The following is an 18,030-nucleotide window of genomic DNA, read 5'->3' as shown; positions in this document are numbered from 1 at the left end:
CTGAAGCACAGAGAGATTAACTCTCTAAGGTCATAAGGTAAGTGGAAAAGCTGGGAGGCTACCCCAGGCGATCTGAGGCTGGAGCTGGTGCTCCTGACTCTTGTGCTGTATGGACTCTCTCATCACGTAGGTAAACATGACCTTCACAGGTCATCCACATTAGACTTGGAAGTAATAGACCACCTACTTGAACCCCTGGATGCTACAGAAAGTAAAGCCTAGAAAGAGTAAGCGACAAAGTCAAATCGCTGGTAGCAGATCTAGGTTTTACATCTTGACTCCTCATCCTGCAGTCCAAACACTTGTTATTCCAAGGGTGACCCATGAACCACAGCATCAGCCCCACCTGGGAGCTTGTTAGAAATGCAGAATGTCAGGTCCTACCCCAACCCTCCAGAAGCAGAATCTGCATGTTAACAAGATCCCCGGTGATTCCTTTGTACATTAAAGCTCCAGAAGCTCTGGCAACACACTGTAAACTTGATAGATCTTGGTACTTCAGTGGAAAATCTGCAGGTAAACAGCTAGTATTTCCACAGCATGAAAAGTCATTTTTCAGTTAGTTAAAGCTTTTATGAGGTTGAAGCATATGAAACTGTTATTTTAGAGAAAACGTTTAATATTGGCAACTTAGTGTGGCTCAACATCTGTGGGTGGAAGGGTAACAATAATAAAACAGGTATTAGTTTGAGTAGGGACTGGACTTGAAGTGGAAGAGGTTCTTTATTCCCAGTGAATATACACGTTAGTCAGGAAGAAAACACAAACAATTACATTGCAAAGTGGTAAGTGCTTCAGGAGAGCATTCTGAGAGCTTTGGAAGAAGGTAAGTCATGTTCTGGGAAATAAACACGGAAAATCATTTGCTTCTGTTAGTGGCAAAAAAGGCAGGCATACAAGCCTTAGTCAAAGTATTATATGGGCATCCTCAGAAGCTTCGCAGAATCGCATTTAAACCAATTGGTTAAATATATAAGGTGTTCCACAAAGTATGGGAGCTATGACTTGCCACTTGAACTGAGAAAACTAAGGACTATGTTGTCCTTTAATGGCCATAGTAGATAATGAGAGTTTACAGGTCTCACCATTTAGGGTGTACTATTTTTATGGGCCCCACTTTGGCCGTTTCTCTTTTTTTGAAGTTAACAGTTTCAGGTGGGTGAAGTGAAGAACTAGCTTCCATTACAGTATGAATGAAGAGAACAATCTTAGGAGTAATATTTAAAGATGCACTTTTTTTTTTTTTTTACCGGAAGCTGTGAGTAACCTATACGCAAGCAGTATGTGTAAATATAAAAAACCTTGGTTAAATATTTTCCATTCTCAAGTCCTTTTAGATATCTTGCTGTTCTAGAAATGAGATTGCTATATAGATTTTGCATCTTTACAATAGTTGGTTTAGAAATACTTAATTTGGGGGGAGATGGTTGAATTGGTAATAATTCCACTTTACCATCCATCTTTTTCTTACAAGGTTCCCTTTTTTAGAAAGAACTGACCTAGCAGTTGTTGGGCCCATAATGAAGAAAGCAGTCCTAAGAGCCTGAGAAGGAAAGTATCTGAGACCAAAATTGGGTAATCATTGGAGTGATATATGAAATGCATTGAGCAGGGAGAAAGTGACACGAGGGTGGGATAGATCGCACATAGGTACATACAGGTGGTAGCTTTCAATATTCCCCACATCCTCCCTGCAGGCCTGAGGGGCAAATGGCTTCTAGTTCTCACTACCATCTTTATTTTTATGAAATCTAGTCTGGCAAAACTGCCTGCAAATGTCAGAAGTTTGATTCCTAATATATTAGTTTCCTCCTTTGTCTCCCTTCCCCCGCCCTTCCCTCACATCCTTCTAAACTTTTACCAAATCTCCCAAATACTATCTGGGCACTGGGAGAATATAAAAGAAGAGTAAGATCTAGCACCTTACTCTCAACTTGCTTGTAAAACAACTTTCTTCCTGGAATAGCAAACATAGGACAGCCACAAAAAGCTATTAATACCCAGCAGTCGGTGGTGATTGTAAAAAAGGACAGATAGAGTACTATGGGATCACCGAGTGGGGAGCAATCACAGCTGTTGGTGGGATCAGGGAACTCCCGCCTGAGGAGTAATGTTTGAACTCGCTCATGAAAGGCAGGCAGGCTCCAGAGAGGGAGAAGGAGGGATTCCCCAGAAATGAATGACACAGAGACTAAGACCCAGAGGAGGTGGTGGAGGGGATTTTTGGGATGTTTTGCACTGTAAAGAAAAAGGAAATAAAGGATTTATTGATTGATTGATTGATTGCAGGGGAGGAGCAGAAAAAGAGAGTAATTATTCCCTTCAATGGCTCAGCTCCAGCCATCTCATGAGAACCAAAGGGTTCTCAAACTTTAAGCTCACATTACCTGAAAGGCTTGTTAAAGCCTTTCTTGCTAGGTCCACCCCTGGAGCTCCTTATGTGGAGGGGGCTGTGGAGAGGAGCATGTGTAGCCTGAGAGTCTGCATTTCTGTGACGTTCCCAGGTGATGCTTGTGCTTCTGGTCTGAGAACCCCTGTCCAGAGATATGGCCAACGAGCTCCCATCCCACTTGCTATTTCTTCTGCCTGGAAATTTCTACCCCCAGATAGTCACATGGCTCCTGGCCTCAGTTTATTCTTCTCATTTTTTCTCCTGACACTCTTTATTCCTGGTCTATGCTGTACCTTCATAACCCCTATCATATCTTAACACTATGGTGATTTTTTTTATCCCCCATTAAGATATAAATCCCATGAGGGACAGTTTTGTTGTCTAAAGCAGTGCTATAATTCCTAGCACCTAAATTTCTGCATTTTTAGACTTTAAAATACCATTGGGCACAGGGTAGGCAAATAGTGTGGACTTGCACCAAAGAATAAAATGCCTAGGAATAAGTTTAATTGAGATGAAAGACCTATACTCTGATATCTGTAAGATACTGAAGAAACCAAAGACAACATGAACAAATGGAAATATACTCCATGCTCATGAATTGGAAAAATACTGTTAAAGTGTCTATATTACCCAAAGCAATCTACAGATTCAGTGCAATCCCTGTCAACATGCCAACAACATTTTTCACAGAACTTGCATACTAAAGTTTGTAGAACCACAAAAGACCCCAAAAAGCCAATGCAATTTTGAACAAAACTAGAGGTACTACAATCTCAGTTTTCAAGATATGATACAAAAATAGTGATCAAAACAGTATGACAGTGGCATAAAAACAGACACAAGATCAATGGAACAAAACAGAACACAGAAATAAACCCACACTTACATGGTCAATTAGTCTAGGACAAAGGAGGAAAGCATATGCAATGGGAAAAAGACAATCAAACAGTACTGGAAAAACTGGTCCTCTACATGTAAAAGAATGAAATGGGCCACCTTATACACAGAAATAAACTTAAATGGATTGAAGACCTAAATGTGAGACCTGCAGCCGTGAAAATTTAGGAGAAAATATAGGCAGTAATTTCTTTGATATCAGCCTTAGCAATGTTTTTCTAGATAGGTCTCCTAAGGCAAGGGAAACAAAAGCAAAATAAACTATCAGGACTACACCAAAATAAAGAGCTTAGCACAGCAGAGGAAACACAACATGAAAAGGCAATCTACTGAATGGGAGGAGAAACTTGTACAGGATAACTCCGATTACATAGTTTAAATAGTAACCCACTAAGAATACAACTTATCAAAACAAAACAACAACAACAACAACAACAAAACAAAAAAATCCAATGATCTGATTAGAAATAGGCAGAGAACCCGAGTATACATTTTCCAAAGATGACAGCAGGTGGCCAATAGACACATGAAAAGATGTTCAACATCACTAATCAGGAAAATGCAAATTAAAACCACAGTGAGATACCCCCTAATATGTGTCACATTGTCTAAAATCAAAAAGGTAAAACAAGTGTGGGTGGGAATGTGGAGAAAAGGGAACCCTCTCGCACTGTTGCTGGGAATGTAGACTGGTGCAGCCACAATCGAGGTTTCTCAAAAAGTTAATAAAAATTAACTTAATTAACCATAAGATCCAGTAATTCTACTAGAGATCTAATCAAAGAAAACAAACACACTAATTTGAAAATATAGGCATCCCTATGTTATTACAGCATTATTTATAATAGGCAAAATATGGAAACAACTCAAGTGTCTACCAATAGATGAATAAAGATGTTGTACACACACACATGGATATTATTCAATTGTAAAAAAGGGAGGAGATCCTGCATTTACAACAACTTGGATAGACCTAAAGGTTATTATGCTAAGTAATTAAATTAGAGAAAGACCATATGATTTCATTTACATATGGAATCTAAAATTAAAACCAACAGAAACAGACTCAAATACAGACAACACACGGATGGTTGCCAGAGCAGAGACGGGTAGGGGAAGGGGCATAAGGAGTGAAAGGGAGTGGGAGATATGGACTTCCGGTTATGGAATGAGTAAGTCACGGGGATGACAGGAACAGCATAGGGTAATAGTCAATGATATTGTAATAGATTCTATGATGACAGATGGCAGCTACACTGGTGATAAACTTAGCATAAGGCATAAACTTGTCAAATCTCTATGTTGTACACCTGAAACTAATGTAACCATCAACTATACTTTGAGGAAAAATTAGTGTTGACTTGATAAAGGACATACTGTCTTGGAAGGAGTGGTGAGCTTGGGACTCGTATAGATTGAGTCAGAGAGGTTGGAAGACAAGATAACTCAGGCCATACACCACATTGACTCATTCTTAAAGACACACATCTTTAGTTTTATTAGTAAAAAGTTTGGGGTCAGGAGTAGTAGGGAGGGAGAGTGAAGTAGAGTAAGAGCTTTAAGTAACCGCAGAGTTTCAGAATAGCTGCTGTGAAGGGATTCTATTCTGTTTATTCTAAGGGAATAAACACCCTCATTTAGGGCAGAGGAAAAACCAGTCAGACTATAATTCTCTCTGAAATGCAGATGTAGTCTTTCTATCTGGTATTATATTATAAGAGGATTTCCTACTTGTCACTTGCAGTCATTCCCTTTTCCTGACACACAGAGGCCTGAAAACTCCTATGGGGAAGCCCAGTTCTTCCTGTGTCCTCCTTTTCTGCCCTGTAAGTCAAGGGCATAGAATACAGTTTCCAGAAGCAAGTTTTTACTTCAAACAGCCTGCTATACAGGGTTGTCCCAAATCCCTCTAAACTTCCATATGTTTAGCAATTTTGATGCCAAATGTATTGCTACTACATCATGCACACATGATATACCTTCCATGATAACATGATTGATACGGCCAGTCCTATTAGAGTCTCTTACTAGAAACCTTGTGTTTTCATTATATTCACAAAAATCACAAATAGGAACAAATAGGAACTTAGACATTTAGAGGATTAATAAATTAGTCCTATTAAGAGGGAAATCTAAAAGATAGAGGAGGGGCGTGAAAAATATGGCAAATGAGGTCACCTGTATAGGTGGTCACAGATTCTTTAAGTGGAACATAGGATTGGTGGTAAGGCATACCACCAAGGCTGGTGTTTGGTAAGTGTGGTTCGATGAGGGAAGACAGGACTGGGAAGATGGAGAGGATGGTGTACCTCCAGTCCTGAGGGAATTGACAGGAGGAGGGAAAAAGGAAGCCCATTCATTTGGCTAAAACAAAATGAAGACTTTTTAACAGAACTTTTAATTTCCCAGGAAGATGACAGGTAATCAGTTTTGTAATAGGTTATCTACATAAGAGACTTTCCAACTAATACTAGACATAATAATATACTTAACACCTATATTATATTCCAATTTATAAATTTTGTAAGAAATTTGTTAACATTAAAGGAAGCAAGGTGTAGGAATCCTCTGTACAGTAAATCTAAAATTTAAGAAAACGAAACTGAGGGGTGCCTGGGTGGCTCAGTGGGTTAAAGCCTCTGCCTTCTGCTCAGGTCATGATCCCAGGGTCCTGGGATCAAGCCCTGCATCGGGCTCTCTGCCGAGCAGGGAGCCTGCTTCCCTTCCTCTCTCTCGGCCTACTCGTGATCTCTGTCTGTCAAATAAATAAAATCTTAAAAAAAGAAAACTGAAACATCATCTTTTATCAGGTCCTCTATCTACTATGTCTTCATAGGGCTAGGTTTTTTGTTTTTGTTTTATTTTGTTTGTTTTTTAGGAAAGAGACCAGCTAGCTTCCTATCTCTTCAGACACCTAATTCCATTTCTTACCTATAGTCTTACTCTTATTCCTACCACCTGGCATAAAACATGGTCATACTCCCCTATGTTAAGTAGTAAAAACAAGAACAAAGCCCTTTCAACTATTTATCAACTCTCCACTCCAACTTCATGGATAAGCTTCTTTAAATTATGGTCTGCACTCACCGCTAATGTCCTCACATCCCATTTGTTCTTCAACCGACCGAGCTCTGGATTTCCCTCACTATTTCACTAAAAGCACCTCTGATGATAATACAACTTGAGATCTTGAATAACCAAGCCAATGGATATCACTTTGTCATATTTAATGTGACAGGCCTCACCTTTCTTGGATCTTACTCTCCTGAGTTTCTTTCTAGTACTTTCTACTAGTTTCTCTGGCTCTCCCTTCCCCCCCGTTGTTCTATCTTGGTTTGAGTTCTTTATTTTTAATGTAATGAGCACCTCCTAGATGCCCCATCCTACACTCGATGGTTTTAAGAAGGCGTACATCAGTTCCTGGAATCTATTCCACAGTCTAGATATCTTGAGCTTCAGAGCCATCTATCCAGTTGGGTACTTTATAAATCCCTCAAACTACACAGAGCTGAAGTAGTACTTACCCTCTCTGCAAAGAGCTCAGTTATATTAATCCCAAGAATCATTTTACAGTATTACCTCCTTCATCTCCTCTTCAGTTACCCAATTGTGAAAATTCTACCTGTTAAGTATTTCTTTAATTGGTTCCGTCCTTTCCCTTTGATTGTTACTGCCAGAAACCAGGCTCTACCATGTTATTACCATGATCACTATAATATCCCAGTCTTTTGTCCCCAATTATTAGCCTTCAAGTCTTCCCTTCTCAATGATGGGAAAGGGAATTTTCCTTGGGGGACAGGGAAAGAAAGTAATCCAGATTTTTTTTTTTTTTTTGTAAAATTCTTGACTAGCATCTAATCACCCTTGGGAGAAACCATAACTTCATGTTATGGGACATAAAGTAGTTCATGACCTTGAAGGCTTACCTCACCTCTCCTACCAAGAGAAACACCCTTTATTTTGTTCATACTTAATTGCTCTCATTTTCTAGATTTGACCAAGTTCTCACCTGTATATTCCCTGTGTCTGGAAAGCCTTCACTTAATTTCTATTTGTTCTTTATGCCTGAGATGAGGACCATGTTCTTGGAGTCCCAAACATTCAGAAGAAAAATGTAAAATACTTTGCATATTTAATAATTCACTCAGATTTCCGTCTTTTAAAGACTCTTCTCGGGTGCCTGGGTGGCTCAGTGGGTTAAAGCCTCTGCCTTCGGCTCAGGTCATGATCTCAGAGTCCTGGGATCAAGCCCCACATCGGGCTCTCTGCTCAGCAAGGAGCCTGCTTCCTCTCTCTCTCTCTCTGCCTGCCTCTCTGCCTACTTGTAATCTCTGTCAAATAAATAAATAAAATCTTTAAAAAAAAATAAATAAAGACTCTTCTCACAACAAAAAAGCCTTTTTTGACCTTTCAGAGGTCTAGATTAAGTGATCCATTCTCTTGTACTTACTCGGCACCAAGAGTTTTGTCTGTGGGCACAGTGATCCCAGAGTTGAAATTGTTTACTTACCCAAGTTACTCATTACACTATGCACATGGACTCCCCTTTTATTTGTAGTCCCAGACTAGCAGGGGCCAGATATGCTACAAATATTTATAGAAATGAAATTAAATCCTCCGTCATTAAATACTTCTCAGCCTTGCAAGGCTGAGAAGTCATTTTACTTCATCCCCAATAACCCTAAGGAATAAGAAAGAGTAGGATTTCTAGATTCACCAAACAGTGTTGCTAACTATAAGGACTACTTCAAACTCAGCTGACCTGGGTTTTAGTCCCACTCCACCAACTCTGCAAATTTTTTTTTTTTGAGTTCTGCTTCCTCGTGTATTAAAGAAAGGGACTGAGCTCGAATTTTGTGATTTTTCTTTTCTGATTCTATGACTTAAATACCATTTACAGAATAAAAATGCACATTTTGAATCTGTGTGAAGTACACAATTCTAAAAGCCCATTTGGATGGATTGCTTCTATAGGAGAATGAAATAGAAGGGAAAGTAAATTGGTAATCATTAAATATCAGAGTGACCTCTGAGAGAAGCTGCTAGTTATTTCCTAGTATGTTTCCCCTAAGCCATACTCACCATTCCCAGCCATTATTTCATAGCCTCCCATGCAGCTAAATCTATCTAGCTAACTCTGGCCAGTAGGGAGTGATGGTGAAGGATTGTTCTCTTAAAGGAGAGGGACCAACATTTTCCATGGTCCTGCTGGCTGGACCTCAAGAGCTAACCTCACTGAAACACATTTGGGAGTTGAGTGTTGAGCATGGCAGAGACACAGGATAGAGTCCATTGCTCTGGCACTACCAACTATACCTGCTTGTGTTTCTACATGAGAAAAAAATTTCTTGTTCAAACCATTGAGATTTGGGGTTGTTATAGAAAAAGAACAAAAACACACCAACAAACCCACAACCCAACAGTATTCTTAGTAAAAAAAAATACTAATATTTTATTATTTTAAAAGTACACTGGGAAGATGGTAATTTTGCTGAAGCCATTTTAAAGTTTGCTTGAACCTTTAATAAAATAATTTATGAAATTTACTATACTACCCAGAACAAGCTACTTGAAAACTTCATATTCTGCATTCCACTTTATTATGAAGAAACTAACGCCCAGAGGCAGACTGGAAAAGGTATTTGTTTTGGCAAAGCAAATTCTAATCCTATGAACCAGTTATCTACTGAGGGATCATAGTGAAGACTAGAATAGTTCACAAGACAACTTCATTTTCTGATCAGCAGTTCCATTTACACAGACTAAAAGACTAATGCTTTTGTAGCTTTCACAATATAAAATTATGGAACAGTAACATCCTTCACTACTTTTCAGGAAGTGGAACTGATCGTGCTTAACGGTATTACCCAGAATGTATCCTGGTGCCATAAAATAAAGTCTTCATTACCAGATTGGGCTCTAAGAAGCGGCCCAGAAGCACATAAAACACTCCTCTTTCTACTAGCTCAGTGGCAGAGCGAATGCTGATCCCTATGCCTGCCTGGGAGTTCAGGTCAGAGGAAATAGAGACCTACAGCATTGTATGCTTTTACCAAGCAAAGCAGGAGGCCTCAACACACAGAACAGACTGTGGGGAATAAAGCTTTTGGAATAAACACCTGATAATCAGCACTTAGGAGTTGCCCTTTGAGCTAGTGCATAAGGAAAACTTAAGTTATTCTCCCATTAATAAGGGCCAAGAGCTCAAAGGAACTTTCCAGAGAACACTGAAGAACTATTCTATAAACCACACTGACTTGTGAAGAATAGGTTCAAAAACCAAACTTAAAACCTACTGTACATCTTTCATAATTCCCTAATGCCCCTAGAGCTCACACATTCCAATCTATCACTCATGATCTGAGATGGCTCATTCTTGCTTTAGGCCCTTATGATGAATGGGGCCTGCCTTCTTTTGTTAAAGATGGATCAAGACTGAAGCGCTCCCTTCCTCTGGACTACCGAGGAGTCTCAAGGCTGAAGAAGAGTGAAATAGAGACAGAAGAACCAGAGAGTCTGATTATAGAGGCCTTGAAAGCCAGGCAAAGGATTCTGGATTTGATGTAGTTAGCAATTGGAAGCCAAAGTAGATTTTTGAGCAAGGGAGTAACACATGCAAAGCCTTATTTTAGTAAGATCATTAGAATGAGAATGGAGTAGAGAGGTAGAGCAGTTAGGAGAAAGCCACCTTAATTTGGGCTATGATAAGGAAATACTGAATATGACTAGTGGCTATGGCAAGGGAGAAGAGAGAGGACAAGGAGGAGACTTTCTATAGGAAGATAGTAAGGAACTAAATTTGCAGTCTTGAAATAAGAAGGTAGCTGAAAACTTGAAACAATGCTTACTAAAGAAGGAAACACAGTGAATAAGGCTGAATCCATGATTTACCATCTAAATCAGGACTCCTTTCAGACTGAAATGGGGTACTGCCAATTACTAGGCCAGAAGAGCAGGTGAGAACAGGGCCAGTCTCAGGCAAACAGGGATTTCGAGCCATCTTACCTGAAAGGAGTTTTAACTACTGCCAAAGAAGACAACTCAGATTCCAATGACCACCCTGTGCTCTTGAACTCTAGCTCTGGGTTTCTAAAAGTTAGACATTAAAAGGAAGCCACCATCGGGGCACCTGGGTGGCTCAGTGGGTTAAAGCCTCTGCCTTCGGCTCAGGTCATGATCTCAGGGTCCTGGGATCGAGCCCCGCATGGGACTCTCTGCTCAGTGGGGAGCCTGCTTCCTCCTCTTTCTCTGCCTGCCTCTCTGCCTACTTGCGATCTCGGTCAAATAAATAAATAAAATCTTTAAAAAAAAAAAAAAAAAAAGGAAGCCACCATTGGAGGATGAAAATAAAAAGCTGCTGTTGAGAGACAGAGAAAGAGCCAGAGTGGTAAGCTGGAAAACAAATATGATGTCCCTGAAGTTCAAGCTGTTCTGAGTCACTGTATTTCTCATAGTTGTCTGCTTTTCAATAGGTCTCCTCCTGATTTGGGGTCTCTTTGCTTAAAGGTTTCAAGGACCAAACTGCCTTCTTAAAAAACAAACCCTGTTTCCTTCCATTCATAATTCTCCATATCCCTTTTCCATGAAGGACTAGTAAACCAAAGTGGAGGTATGGGGTGTTGGGGGCAACAGGGTTAAGGATGGGGCAGTGGATACTGCATGGACACTGACTATTCAGCATGCACCAGCTGTCTAGTGGGCCATAACCAGCCTTGCACATACATACCTATGGTCATGGGACAAAGGCAGTCCTTAGAGTTGCTCCACTGAAAGGAGAAATGACCACAGTGACAGGAAAGGAGGCTTCAGCATGTGCAGGGCTGAGTGAGGAAGGAGTGTTCCAGTCCTCAGCGGGCACATCCAATACCATGGGGCTCAAGTCCAACAAGGAACCCTAGTGTCAGGAAGCATGTTCACGCTCCTCCCCAGCTGAGCTATGGCAGGGCTGAGTGATCAGAACAGGTGAGGCCTGGAATAGATTTCCATTCCTCCCTTCTTGGTTCAGAGCTCACTAATCAATCCTCATGGTCTCTTCATTCCACCCAACATTTATACATTGTCTACTAATGTTATGTGTGGGGTTATTTACTAAACCAAGCTATCAGAGAGCATGGACTCTGTTGGTTAGTGTTCTTGGCACAGAGTAATATTACTTGTTGAATGAACGAAGGCACACTCCCCTGGCCAGTTTCTGTGCTACTTTATTTTTACTCATCTTCCACTTTCCATCCCTTGTGTTGTCTGCCTGCTTTTCTAATGAGGATTCACCATCAGTGACTCATCACCTAGAGAAGGGAACCACAATTAGACTTCCAGTTTTAGCTACATAATCCACTTCTTTGTTACCCTGAAACTATCAGTTCCCCAAACAAGATTAAACCTTCAGTTTTCCTTAAGACCAATTATCTTCTGTATCTTAAACGAGTGACAGAATAGGAAGTAGTTTGTCCAGTCAAGCAGAGCCAGGTTAGAATCCCAACTGTGCCCTTACAATGACTTTGGGTTAGTTAGCTCTGAAGTTGGATTACCCAGTTGTACTTCATTTAGCTTAACTGTAAAATGGGGATACCCAAAACTGCATTATATTGTTGATAAAGACCTACAAAATTGTTTTTACCAAAATGCAAGAAATGGGGCTGCTCCATAATTAACAAAGCCTAAAGCTATTAAAGGAGAAAAAGTGAGGTGGTTTAGAATTTTAACCTTGAATTGGCAACAAAGATCACATGAAGTCACTATGCCACCATGTCATGCCATCAGGTTCTCATTCACTCAAAAACGAGACAAGCAGAAAGTAGTTCCTGAGGGAAGCAAGCAAAGGAATCCCAAACATAAGCAGCATTTCTGTCTTTCGTGATGAGAGAATGGCCTATTTAGTAAGATGAAGTTAAAATCCCCCATTTCTGGTGGGAATGTGCTCAGCCACTTCCGGTTTTAGAGAAGCTCTAGGCTTCTACAGTGATGGACAGGTAAGGTGATCTTCAGTTTCTCAAACGTTTCAGCTTTTTTCTCCAACTTTCAGACATCCGGTAATTTATACATTTGGGATGGACTTATTATGTCGCAGCCAAAGGGAAAACAGCAATTACTGCTTTCATTGCAGAACGCAAAAATAGTGCAGCTTCCTCCAGAAAAGTTCCAGTTGCAGCAAATTCTAGAAGGAAAAATTTACCGCCATTGGCTGCGTTTCCTCTACGTGGTGCTTAGCTAAGTGCCTGCACCTGCTCCGCTGAAGCAGGTCTGCTAACTTGGTCATCATCAAGCACCACACACTGAAATAATTAAGAACAGGACCCCAGCTGAGTGGAGCAGTGTGGTCCTAGGTCACATGGGTGTGTCTAAACCTGTGATCTGTGATTATCACATGACCTGACACCAGACAGGAGAGTCCGTAAATTCCACAGTGGGGCCAATACCAGTCATGAAACATGGCTCCCTTGTCCAGATCTCCAAAAGCATGACGAACGACAGGATGTGAAGCCTGAACCCTGTGTGTTTAGGAGACTGGAAAGCAACCCTTCTGATGTCTGCCCCTTTCTCTTTCTCCCTGGAACACAGGGGTGGAAAAATCAGGATTGTATTACCATCTATAGCCCTTATCTCCCCCAATGCCTCCTCCCCCATCTTATTGTCCCCAAAACTGAGGACAGGTTTTTTGCATTGTTTTAAGTTTTCTCTGTAAGCACCATATTCAGGAGAAACAGTAAAGGCAGGGCCTAGATTCTTTATTATTTTTTAAAATTTTATTTATTGGACAGAGAGAGATCACAAGTAGGCAGAGAGGCAGGGAAAGGGGATGGGGGAAGCATGACCCTGAGATCATGACCTGAGCCGAAGGCAGAGGCCCAACCCTCTGAGCCACCCAGGCGCCCTAGCCCTAGACTCTTTAGGAGACAAAAGGGAAGTATTTCTCTTTCTAGGGTCATACTTATAAGTTCTTCTTTACATTATTCCTAGTAAGAACAACTGTGCCTTAACACACTGGACACACCTAGGGGAAAGTTTTCCTCAATTGATAGTTACAGAAAGATAAAGATTTAAGACCCTGGTTTTCCTCCTCTATAAAAAGCAATTGAATTAGATGAGCTATTTAAGGTTCTTCCTGATTTAAAATGCAGTAGTGCCATAATTTCCAGATTCTAAGAATGTCCCCCTGCAAATCTGAGTAAAACAAATGCTGTAGAGTCCACAGCAAGCCTTTGGGAGAAGAGGTGCAGAGTCGCACACGGCTTCGTACGCAGTCCTGTGCCTCCTTAAGAAAGACAAACACAAGGTACCCTAAGCTACAGACACAGGGCGAGGGGGAACTAATTGTTTTTTCCCCTTCTACATTCTTCCCTTCTGAAAAAAAAACACCCAACTTTTTTGTTGGTTACTTTTATTCTGCTTATTTTGAGCTGACTCATTTGCATGGCTCAGATTTAAAAATCTTTTTAATAACCACTATGCAGGCTAACAAGCACACACGCCACACTCTGGTCTTAATCACTGGTGAATTTCAACCCTTTCTGCCTACAATCCTGAAGGAGAAGCTCTAGTTTTCAGATCATAATTCACGTGGTAGAACAGCATCCTTCTTATGCGGATACTATAAATACTGGCCACACCAAGGACAGATTCCCATTCAACACTGGCCCACAGTGGAGGATGGCACACTATAAAAAGTGTGCAAAGCTAGACTTGCAACCGCCGTGTTATCTCAGTGAGCTCGACCCAAGAGCTGGGAACCGCACACACGCTTTACTTTAGGTGAGGGCGAAGTGTACAGATTCACACAAAAATCACAGAGAGGAAAAAAAAAAAAAAAAATCCGAGGCAGACTCAGGAGCAAACCAGCCCCTTTATCCAACTAAAAGTCACACAGGAAACGAAAGTCGCTCTACTCACCCAGCATAGCTGTTGTTATAAAGGTGACCATGCCCTGCTTGCAGAATCTTCAAAAAAAGCAGACAAAGAGGCAAAAAAGCAGCTGTCCGAGTCCTGGGCTTCCCGAGGCACTTCATAGTGTTGCAAGGAGAGGAGCTGAAAGTTCCCTTACAGCAGTCACCCTAGGCTGGAGGTGGCTCACAGGGCCCCCTTCACATGCGCAAACCTTCTCTGGAAGGGGGTGGGAACAAAGGCTGGGGAGCAAGTAAAATGTGACACTTCTTTTCAGCCACAGGGGGGAAAAAAGTTTAAGCAGCCGAAGAAGGGAAGTTGCTATTAAAACTTGGTGTTGGGATGAGAAGCAGCAGCACACACAGCCCAGCCCAGCAACTGAGCCTGATCCTTAATTAGGCTGCCCTAGAAGGGGCTGGGCCTCCCATGTGCTGACTAATGACTGGGGTTCACTGGGTGATGCTTCCTTTGGATAACTTCTTTTGGGTTTGTTTCTTGCTTTACGAATTTAGGCCCCTAACTTTCTTGGACAACCTTTCTACTTTTATGATGTTCTATGGCACCGGACCCTATCCTAAACACAAATGATTTGCTTGAGGATGAGCAAAACACCTAGGCATACATAGAACATTCTGGGCTTAAGTTCTGAGCTACCATAATGAATTTCTACATGGATTCCACATACTGAGATGCATGGTGAGTAGTCTTCGTGAGTATAGGCGCAAAGATAAGGTCAGGCCCCTGAATCTGAAGAGCCAGGCTTGGTCCCAGCTCCTACCTGTATGGAGAAGGGGCAGCGGGTTCACCGGATTTCTGGGAGCTTTCCGTATCCATTCCATGTCAGCAACACCCAGACCCGCTGCGATTTCAGAAGTTTTTATAGGGGACTAGAGGCTCCCATGTGCTTTACTACCTTCACTCACATTTGGAATCACTTAGGAAGCCAGACCATTTAAATCAGAATTCCTGGGGGTGGGATCGGTGCTTTAAAAGGATATTCAGGTGATTCCAATGTTCAGCCACCATGCTGGTCTGAAGTGGGGCTTCTCAAACTTTAACATGCGTACAAATCTAATCACCTATGCATCCTGTTAAGCTGCCTCTTCCAATGAAGTCATTTGGGGCTGGGGCCCAAGATTCTGCATTTCTTTTTCTTTCTTTTCTTTTTCTCCCTCCCTCCCTTCCTTCCTTCCTTCCTTTCTTTTTTAAAGATTTTATTTGACCGAGAGAGACACAGTGAGAGAGGAAACACAAGCAGGGGCAGAGGGAAGAAGCAGGCTTGCTGTCTAGCAGGGAGCCCGATGTGGTGCTGGATCCCAGGACCCTGGGATCATGACCTGAGATGAAGGCAGACGTTTAACAACTGAGCCACCCAGATGTCCCAAGATTCTGCATTTCTAACAAGCTTCCAGGTGACACTCATGCTGCTGGTGCATCAATCACAGTTTGAGGAGTGAGGCCTCACTTTAGAATGAGGTCTGCTTTTTCTCCTTCCTCTCAAAACTGGAGGGGGGTGGGTAAAAATCCTTGGAGCAAACCATCTCCTCATTTTCTCCACGTTGGTGATGAAGAAGGTGTTTTTTTCATCTACGTGCTCCTATCCAGATATACCAGAAAATCCATCTGGAAGGATATACTTTGCTCTAATAAATAAGAATGGCGTTATCTAGGGTGACTCCCATTTCGCCCCATGCCAAGGCCTGGTCCTATTCTGGAAGGGTGTAGGAGCCAGCATCTCTCTGTACACTCACACACTTTTCAAATTTCCCAAAGATTCATAGCCAAGGATTCTGTGCCCTCCAATATTACGTCCAGAACACTGGTTAGAAGAGAAAGTACCATATCTTTCCTTATTTTCTCTACTGAAGTCATAAGTTTGGTGTAAGAGAGCGGTAATGATTTTCAGTTAGAATGATTCTCTAAAGCTTTCTTGACTACCCCAAGGTTAATTTAATCTCTTCTCTGTGTCCCCCTCTCTAATAACCAGTGTGTTGTCTACTGAAGGGCATAGCACATCAAATTTAAGTATTTGTGTGGTTCCTTCCCAAGGCTGCCTTCTCCTTGAGTGCAGAACAGCACCCCCTTTCAACTTTATGTCACTTCCTTATATCTCCTAGAGAGAACACAATGTTTGCTGAAGCAATAATCAGCCATGTTTGTTGAGTGAATGATGAACCTGAAAAGGAGTTCATTCAACATTTATTCTGTGACTCCTGTATCCAAACAGAGGAAGATGGAGGCCCTAGAGCAGTGGACAGTCCCAGGTCTCCTGGTTTTGTTTCTTGTTTGTTTGTGTTGTCAATTTTTCCTTCATGATTTTATGGCCTGGATCTCCTGTCTTTGAAGGGGTGAGGCTGCTCTGCAAGGCATGGCCGTGCATCCTGAGGCCAATTCTGACAAGGCCAAGAAAGCCTATGTAACCATGACTGAACTGTTGAAATAAGAGGTTACTGTGTAAATAAAACACTTCATCTCTTTACATTTTATTATGTCAGAATAATGTATAAATCTGTCATATTCTATCACAACATTAAACTAGGAATGTTCAGTCTCTGGCTAGGGATTAAGCTCATCCTCAAATCATTCTGAAGAATGGGATCCAGTGAGCATGTTCAGCAAAGGCTCTCCAGACTCAGACCAGGGTAATCATTTCCTGGACTATCAAAAACACAAGAGACCCAGGGGACATCCTATAGCCTCCCTCAATATTTCAGATCAAAGAGAAGTTCTCAAACAATAGAAGTCATTCCTAACAATCTTCCTCTGGTTCTCTAAGGACCAGGTTATCTGATCAAACTTCTCCTGGAGAAGATAAGCTCCCATAAAATGAGTGATAAATGGAGTCCATTTAGTAAATGGGAGGAGAATAGAATGGCTTTACAGACGGATTCGAAGATAAAAGTCCCATTTTAAGCTACTGAGAAGGAGTGAATTATTAAACCAGTGGAATATTTAGAGATGGAAAGATGAGAATTTCTATTTATCGACTATGCATTTGTCATATTTTAGTTGAAGAGTGAACTTTTAAAAAAGAAATTATTATTACCTGCAGAGAAACAAAAGGAAACTACAATTGGGAAAGGAAAATGTCATCTTGATTTGGGTCCATTGTTGTCCATGAATAGACAAATTTTTATTAAAGTATAGTTGACACACAATATTGTATTAGTTTCCTATGTATAATATAGTGATTCAACATTCATATAGGTTATGAAATGATCACCATAATTAGTCTAGTTACCATCTGTCACCATACAAAGCTAATATGGTATTATTGACTATATTCCTTCTGTTGTACCTTATATCCCCATGGCTTATTTATTTTATAACTACAAGATTGTATCTCTTGATCCCCTTCACCTATTTCACTCCCCCTCCCTCCGCCACCAAATCCTCCTCTCCTCTGGAAACCATCAGTCTGTTCTGTTTATCTGAGTCTGGTTTTGTTTGTTTGTTTTGTTTTGTTTTTTAGAATCGACATATAAGTGAAGTCATACAGCATTTGTCTTTCTCTGTCTGACTTATTCACTGAGCATAATACCCTCTAGGTTCTTAATGTCACAAATGGCAAGATTTCATCTTTTAAAAAGATTGTATTTATCCAGTTGAGAGAGAGAGTGAGAGAAAGCATGAGAGGGGAGAAGGTCAGAGGGAGAAGCAGACTCCCCAGGGAGCTGGGAGCCCGATGTGGGACTGGATCCTGGGATTCCGGGATCATGACCTGAGCCGAAGGCAGTTGTTTAATCAACTGAGCCACCCAGGTGCCCAGATTTCATTACTTTTTATGCTCAAGTTATTACTGTTGGATATATATCCACATATTCTTTATTGATTCATCTATCAATGGACACCTTGGTTGC

The 18,030-nt window shown here is 41.2% G+C and overlaps 1 pseudogene; it reads right to left on the bottom strand.

Moving 5' to 3' along the window:
- The window catches only part of LOC125097272 (carboxypeptidase A6-like), a 268,721-nt pseudogene extending 254,426 nt beyond the window's left edge, over window positions 1-14,295 (bottom strand).
- Window positions 14,296-18,030: the final 3,735 nt, after the last annotated feature.

The sequence above is a fragment of the Lutra lutra genome, chromosome 4 (genome assembly GCF_902655055.1).
Source record: "Lutra lutra chromosome 4, mLutLut1.2, whole genome shotgun sequence".
NCBI lineage: Eukaryota > Metazoa > Chordata > Mammalia > Carnivora > Mustelidae > Lutra > Lutra lutra.
This window is presented reverse-complemented; position numbering and strand designations above follow the sequence as displayed.